Source organism: Rosa chinensis, unplaced genomic scaffold (genome assembly GCF_002994745.2).
Source record: "Rosa chinensis cultivar Old Blush unplaced genomic scaffold, RchiOBHm-V2 RchiOBHmChr0c22, whole genome shotgun sequence".
Classification (NCBI taxonomy): Eukaryota; Viridiplantae; Streptophyta; class Magnoliopsida; order Rosales; family Rosaceae; genus Rosa; species Rosa chinensis.
In genome coordinates this window covers 100,016-108,407 of record NW_020126835.1, presented here as the reverse complement: position 1 = coordinate 108,407, position 8,392 = coordinate 100,016, and the positions used below count along the sequence as shown (strand labels likewise).

Sequence of the window (8,392 nt, the reverse complement as noted above, 5' to 3'; positions counted from 1 at the left end):
TTTCTGTCTGTTTTATTCCACTTGGTTTTTCTCCATTACTGCTTGGCTGATTGGTTTTCTTAGTCTTGGATGTTGAATGATTGTGATGGTAGCATTGAATGGTCTTATAATCTGATCCGAAAGAGTTGTTATTATTAGATAGTGAATTATATTACCTTGTTTTTGGGGTTGAATTATTCCTAAAGAATAGTTATATATATATATATATATATATATATATATCTATATATATATATATATATATATCTTCATGTTTTGACTATACTTCTAGTAGTGGCCCTGTTCTGCATTTGCTAATAAACATATGGTTTTTAAATGATTAGTACATGTGTTCTGTTTAGTAGATTTATTGGGTCTGGGATTTTATATACATGTGGAGAGAATATCATCATTTGTAGTGTTAGCAAGAACCAAAAGGAAAGTGAATAGAATTAGGCAAATGGATTTCATGTAGTGTTTCAAAAGCATTCCTAAAGTTAATGGTAAATAGACTTGTTTCTCTCAGCTGGAAAACATATCATGCAGCGTTCTTTTGTCTGATAATGCTCTTACCTGTTACTAAAGAAAGAGATTTTTTCTCTCAAGAACTTGAATTGGAACAGATCGTCAAATTTTGTGGATGGATAAAAGTATTGATTAAGCCCTTGAGATGATATTGGGCTGTGTAAAGGATACATCTCATTACTCTTTTAAACAGTTGAGAATGACTCGCACATTCAACTGAACTCTAAGTTCAAAGTTATCCTTTTTTAAACGCCCATTTTGGAGACATTGTGACATTTTGTGCCTCTCTGTCATTTTATCTATTTAGTTGTCAAGCTTATGGTTCGTTGCTGTTTTCAACTTTTCATTTAGGGTCATAAAGAATGGCTTGCAGAGGTTCAATTTCTTGGTGTGGTAAGTCACCCAAATCTAGCAAAGCTTCTAGGATATTGCTCTATAGATGGAGAAAGAGGGATCCAACGGCTATTGGTATGTGAATATATGCCTAATAGGAGCTTAGAAGATCATCTTTTCAACAGGGTTTTGAACCCTCTTCCTTGGATCACGAGGTTACAAATAATGCTTGGTGCTGCTCAAGCTCGGATTGGCTTATCTACACGAGGGACTGGAAGTCCAGGTGAATATAGTTTTCATTTATTTGACCTATGTGTGACCTTGCATTTCCTTTGAGTTTGTTTGGAATGTAGAACTACCATATCATGTGAACATGTGACTCATCCATGTGAATTTGACCAATGGAATACCAAATCAATATAATGACCTGCTTAAGCTAGTGAAGTATTAGAAGTAGGACTAGGAATGTAGCAACTACTTATTACGTCATACATCTTTTACTTGTTTGCTGCATTTATAGTGGCATCTCTGGTTTTGGAACTTAAATTGTATCTGCTAATAATATTATTGCCTTCAGTTACATACATTGTTGGACACTGTCACTTCAGTAACTGTCCATTATCTTGATGTATTCTGTTCTCTAAAAGCTTTAGCTGTTGGGACCCTGTGGTTGTGTCACATAGTATAAGAGTTCTTGAGTTCAAAACCTTCAAATGACAATGCACTCTTCTTTGCTGTCTAGTACAAATCGAAATTGGACATAAAACTTGGGAGTAATATAAAAGAAGCATGAACTAAATTGTCATTATGTAATTTCTGCGCGTTAATTGGTACCCACTGTTTACTTCAACACACTAGTCCCCTGATCTTGTTCTTCCATTGCTGTAGCTGAAAGTCAATTAAGGGGAAAAATTTAAATTCTCGCTACTTAAAAATGCTCTCTGTGCTTTAATGTTAATGTTATAATACTACATCATAGATTTGGTTCAGCTCTGCTTGTGAGCCTGAAACAAAAGCTGTCTTCTATTTTTGCTTCTGCCCATCAATATCCAAATGCTAAAGCGTGTATTTAAGGATGGTAGATAATGGCTTACCTCGCATGGTAGCTCTTTATTTGTTTGAAGACAAGAATTTTTATGTACTTTGTTGAACCTTTTTTGTTGCATTGTTTGAATAGGTGATATATCGAGATTTCAAATCCTCCAACGTGCTCTTGGATGAGGACTTTAAGCCGAAGCACTCAGACTTTGGGCTTGCTAGATAAGGGCCAAAGGGTGACCGTACTCATGTATCGACAGCAGTAAATAGATAATAGATGACTTATTTTATTACTACCCCAAGTTCTTTTAGAAATCAATGTCAACTTCATTTGGAGGTTGGCAGAATCTTGTTTAAATTGCAATATTGAGAGGACAATTGGTATTAGTTATTATTCGCCTTTCTGATTCTTTGCTTCTATTTAACATTTTCCCTGGTTCATATTGTATTTGCTTTTGTTATCGGGTGGTAGGGACTCATGGATATGCTGCCCCAGAGTATGTTGAAACAGGCCATCTTTCCATCCATAGTGACTTATGGAGTTTTGGTGTGGTGCTATATGAGATCCTCACTGGGAGGCGTGTCTTAGAAAGACACCGGCCAACAGCGGAGCAGAAGCTTCTTTATTGGGTTAGACAGTACCCTGCAGACAGTAAGAAGTTCAGCATGATAATAGATCTGCTCCTGAGAGACCAGTATTCTATTAATGCAGCTCGGAAAATCGCCAAGCTGGCAGATAGCTGCCTGAACAAGAATGCAAAAGACCGGCCAACAATGAATCGGGTAGTAGAGATATTGAAGCAAGCTATACAAGATTCACAAAAGGGTACCAACTCTGTAAATAACAATTATTGATCTGCATAAATGAGTTCTTGATTTTATTATAAATATAACAAAAGTTTTGAAAAAGGAGAATGGTTGTTCATCCTCTGATGTGTTTGATCAAATGCAAAACATACAAAGAAGATAAGTTCATAAACAGGTTTCATATAGGGTCAAGTGCAATTGGCTCTTGCTGTATTGTATTACTTCAAAGTCTGTGATAGCACCTGCCAGATTCTTGGCTCTTTTATGCGTGAGTGATATATGGACTTCTGTATGATATGCTTCTATACTTGCTTGTTTGATTGTTTAATTAAAATTATTAAATATGTTTGGAGATTTAATTGTTTCCAATTATTGATTGAATACGTATTGTATACGGAAGATTTAAGTAAGAAACTAGGAATCTAGGATGGGACAAACTTGGCCGAAGATGTATATTCTTTTGAGTCCTTGACATGAAGATGTATATTCTCGTGTTTCTTAATCAATCCCAAAGCTCAATTAGGGGTGAAACGCAGTAAAGATGCACAAATTGTTTTCATTGAAAAAGTTTCTGTTTGAATTTTGTGTTCGTTTTCTGTGGCAGAACTTTTATTCTGATGGCAGAAACAGATTTGAAGTTCAATAGTAAAAATGCACACCAACTATTTGAGATTTTGCTTGTGCAAGCAAGCCTTGTTTAGTCTCTGCTTAGTTTTCTACAGTTACCCGTCCGAGCTTGCAGGGTCAATGATGAATCTATTTTATTGATTTTGTACATTTGCTTTAGTATTTGTAACTTTTCAGCATTCAAGTCCACAAAGCAGACAATGTAGCTATTTATAGCCAGATTATAGAGATCTTTCTTTCGCTTTATTCATTACTAAACGCACAGGCTATATTTACATTATGAGTGGTAAATGTTGGTTGGGCTTCTGTGCTTGATCGTTACCACTGCAATTGGTTGTTCAAGAGTTGGGAGCTCCAGCATAAGATCGGATTCATATCAAAACGGCCGAGTACAAGGCAAGAGCACTATAGGGGATATGTCAGTACAATCTTGTTCACCTACTCAGTTATTTTCATGATCAGTTGTACTCAACTGCCGTTAGATCTAAATCCAATGGTGGAGGATACTGATGGAAAGTAAATAAATTTCAATCACCTTATTGTTATCCAGTGATTTAGATTTTTTTTTTTTTTCTACTAGTCCCATTTTGCAATATCCAGACATGTTTTCTTTTGATTTGTACATACTTCCATACAAACGTCCAACTTATTTTGGTTAGAGTCAAGGTCAAGCAAGTCGATCGGAATTAATCCACATCAAAGTCTTGATCAAACTTTCGTGTTATTTTCATTCAGCTTTGGGATCCATTGAAAAACTGAATCCATCTAATTAGAAAAAAAAATAAAAATAAAAACATTAGAAACACTAAGAATACTTAATCAAAAGTGGTCTCATTAAACCATATGTATAAGGGTATAATCCGAGAGAGACGATACTCCTTATGAAAGAAAAAGAGTACTACACACTCTTAAAAACACAAAAAAAATTACAATATACTGTGTAGACACTAAAAATTTAATGAAAATAAATTTATTAGATAATTTGGTCAACACTCAAAATTATGACCGAACAAATTTAGTTGGCATGTGGGTCCCACAAAATGTTCACGTGGCATGTGAGTCAGCAAAATCACGCAGACTCAGAGAATGACACTTGGCGACACATGAAAGGCCCGACGGCAATAAATGAATTTGTTCCGGCTAAATCAATTGATATTAAAGCGGATCAATCAAATTAAATCAATTGATTCCAAGTCAAATCAAGTATTAAATCTCGTCTGCTGATTAGATATCAGTTTATTTAAATTGATGATCAAGACGACAATCAGTCATCCAATTAATTCGCTAAATTTCTTAATAGTCATAATTAAATCGGTTAATCAAAACTGATTGATTTAATTGTGATATTAACGAAATACAATTAAAATCAGCCATCAAATTAATTGGTTAATTCCTTAATAGTCGTGATTAAATCAGTTAATTAAGACTGATTGATTTGATTACGTAATTAAGGAAAATACAATTAATTACGTGTCATCAAGGCATTCCAAATTGAGAGACGCCAACACTATAAATACCCCCTCTCAAATCAAGAGAAAGGACTTCAGCCAGAAAAGAGAAGGAAATACTCTCAAAATTCCTGAAGCCTCCCAAGCTCGTGTGAAGAACCATCAAGCTGCCAAATAGCCGGTTCATCACCAACCTCAAGCCAAAGCACTCGTCACGTGTCGACTCTCGTGACTATCTTCCAACTCAAGATCAAGCGTCGAGCCCTTGAGTGAAATTCATCGTCGGAGATCGAATCAGAGGATTACCAAAGATTGTAACCCGCACTTGAATTAATAAATATATTATTTTTGTACACGTGTCTGTATCTTGTTTGCTTTCAGATTTTCGTGTTTACAAATTGGCACGCCCAGTGGGACCTCTTTGCCTCTCATCTCCTTCTCCGTAAGACGATTCCAAACAAATCCGTTCGAGCAATGGCTTCCAAGAACATTCAAGTCATCTCGAAGAACAAATCCAAGACAACGACCTCGAAATCGAGCAGCAGCTCATCTGGTCACGTCACTCGAAGCATGGCAAAGATTCAGCCTACAACATTTGTGGCTTTGCCATCTAAGCCTCGCCAACCAATCATCACCCTAGAAAGTCTAGGGGCAGGGAAGCATGTCCCTCGAAGTGAAGAGAGACAAGCTCCAAACACAAAACCAAGGGAACGATCATTCTCACCTGCCTCAGATGATCACTCAAGCACCGGATCATACCATGGAAGTCCTAATGCTGAAGAAAAGAACACTTCTGAGATGCAGTCAGACGGTGCGTCTCACCCCTCAGCAATGCAAGTCATGATGACTGGGGCAACCACGCTCGAAGAGCAGGTAGCTAATCTGATGGAGGCGGTTCAAAAGCTCACCAACACCGTCGAAGAAAAAGATATGCAGATTGCTCAACTTTGGAGCAGGCTTGAGAAGCAAAATGATGAGGATTCTGCTTGGATTCCGTACAAGGATGACAAAGACAAACAAGAAGAAACGTCAAAGGCAAATGACAAGGACAGTGATGGCCAACTTGGTTCTTTGTCCATTCAGCAGCTGCAAGACATGATCAACAACTCCATTAGAGCTCAATATGGAGGTACCTCTCGTGATTCCCTCACATATTCCAAGCCATACACAAAAAGGGTGGATAGCCTGAGGATGCCCTATGGGTACCAGCCGCCCAAGTTTCAGCAATTCGAGGGGAAGGGCAATCCAAAACAACATATTGCTCATTTCATCGAGACTTGCAACAATGCAGGAACGGAGGGAGATCATCTTGTTAAGCAGTTTGTACGTTCATTAAAAGGTAACGCCTTCGAATGGTACACTGATCTGGAACCTGAATCAATCGACAGTTGGGATCAGATGGAGCGTGAGTTCCTGAATCGTTTCTATAGCACGAGACGTACAGTGAGCATGATGGAACTTACTAGCGCCAAGCAATGGAAGGATGAACGCGCAATTGATTACATCAACAGGTGGCGTTCGTTGAGTCTCGATTGCAAAGATCGACTGTCAGAAATATCTGCGGTGGAAATGTGCATCCAAGGTATGCACTTTGATTTGCTATATATTTTACAGGGAATCAAGCCCCGTACGTTTGAAGAGCTGGCTACGCGAGCACACGACATGGAGTTGAGTATAGCTAGCCATAAAGGGAAGAAGGAGTCAATTGTTGACCAAAGAAAAGACAAGGTCTTCGGAAGCAAGTTTGATAAGGCACCGAAGAAACCTACAAAAGAATCAATGGCTGTCAACATTGCCCCAGTCAAAATCTCTACACGAGATAAGGAGGTTATGAAAGCAGAGCCAACTCGCACCTACGACAGAACAAAGCGTTCGTTGAAGGAATGGCAACAAAAGACATATCCTTTCCCAGATTCTGACGTGGCAGGCATGTTGGAGGATCTACTTGAGAAGAAGGTGATAGAGCTCCCAGAATGCAAGCGGCCCGAGGAAATGCATCGTGTTAAGGATCCGAAATACTGCAAGTACCATCGGCTCGTTAGTCACCCAGTGGAGAAATGCTTTGTTCTGAAAGATTTAATAATGAATCTTGCCAAGCAAGGAAGGATCGAGTTGGATGTCGACGATGTTGTTGAGGTAAACTGCACTACCATCGTCTTTGGTTCATTCGAGCCAGCCCCGTTGCCTCCTCTTCCAATGAAAGCACCATATCAGCTTTCGAGAAAGCCATGCATGAAGTCAAAGTTGGAGGAAGCCAAGCCAACCCAGCAAGCGAGCCTCGCGCCTGTTGCAACCCCTAAAATTGACTCAGTCGTTGATGACGAGGGATGGACCATATGTACCTATCACTCGAGCAAAATATAAGCAGTCACAAGAAAATCGTCAATGTCTCGAGAAAGGTAAGACAAGATTTGTCAAGGAAAGGGGCAATCCTTTTGTTCAAAGACCCCACGGTGTGGCTTCGTCAACAAGAGCCTTTCCCAAGAAAGGCAACAAACAAGAAAAGGTGAGAACTGCCCACATGACCACAAGCTACGAATCTGGTTCGAAGGATTCTGCCAAGGCTGAGTCAAGCACAGTCAATACTAACCAAACGTCAAAGGAGAATGAGGTGTTGAAGCAGCTAGAAGACCTACCACTTCACTTTAGCATCCCTGATCTACTACAACTACCAAAATCGACAAGATGTGCTTTGGTACAGGTGTTGATTGACATGGGCAAGAACTCCACAGGCATTAACAAGGTGAAACAGAAGGAATGCGTCACGTGTGTTGCAGATTGTGATGCCATTCACTTTACGGATGAAGACCTTCAGTTAGGCTCTAAGCCGCATAATAGACCTCTCTTCGTGTCAGGGTATGTGCGAGATCAAAAGATAAACCGCATGCTTGTAGACGGAGGGTCTGCTGTAAACATTATGCCTAGGTCGACCATGAAGCAGCTTGGCATCAATGTGGAGGAGTTGTCCCGAAGCCGTCTCATGATTCAAGGCTTCAACCAAGGGGGGCAAAGAGCCATAGGCATGATCAGAGTAGACATGACAATTGGAGAAATGAAGTCGAACACTTTGTTCCATGTGATCGAAGCAAAGACCTCCTACAATTTATTGTTAGGACGACCGTGGGTTCACGAAAATGGTGTCGTCCCCTCTACTCTTCATCAATGCTTCAAGTTCTACGATGGCGGAGTAAAAACAGTAGCAGGTGATACTAAACCATTCACTGAAGCAGAATCTTACTTTGCGGATTCCAAGTTCTATGTGGAGGATGAAACAATAAAAGAAGTTCTCCCAGTTGGAGTACCTTCTACAAGGAAGACTATAGAAGTGCGTAATAAAGAAGTGGAACCCAGCATGGCAAGAAATTGCAATGAGGAACCACATAAAGTTTCGTCAGAAACTAAAGTAACAGCTTCAAAGAACAAAATCAGCTCCTCTACTCCAGTTCTTCGTTACGTGCCAAGGTCTAGGAGAAAAGAAGGGGAATCCCCTTTTGTAGAGGCAAATGAGCAAGAATGTCCGCGAAAGCTAGATGAGAAGGACATAGAATTGCTAAAAGAAACATCAACCATACCGTTGACGAAGTTGAGCAACGATACACCTACCAAGCAGCCGCTAAAGGGATTTGTCAAATCGA

The 8,392-nt window shown here is 39.3% G+C and overlaps 1 pseudogene; it reads left to right on the top strand.

Moving 5' to 3' along the window:
* Positions 1-315: 315 nt before the first annotated feature.
* LOC112181295 lies at positions 316-2,784 on the top strand (annotated as a pseudogene).
* Positions 2,785-8,392: the final 5,608 nt, after the last annotated feature.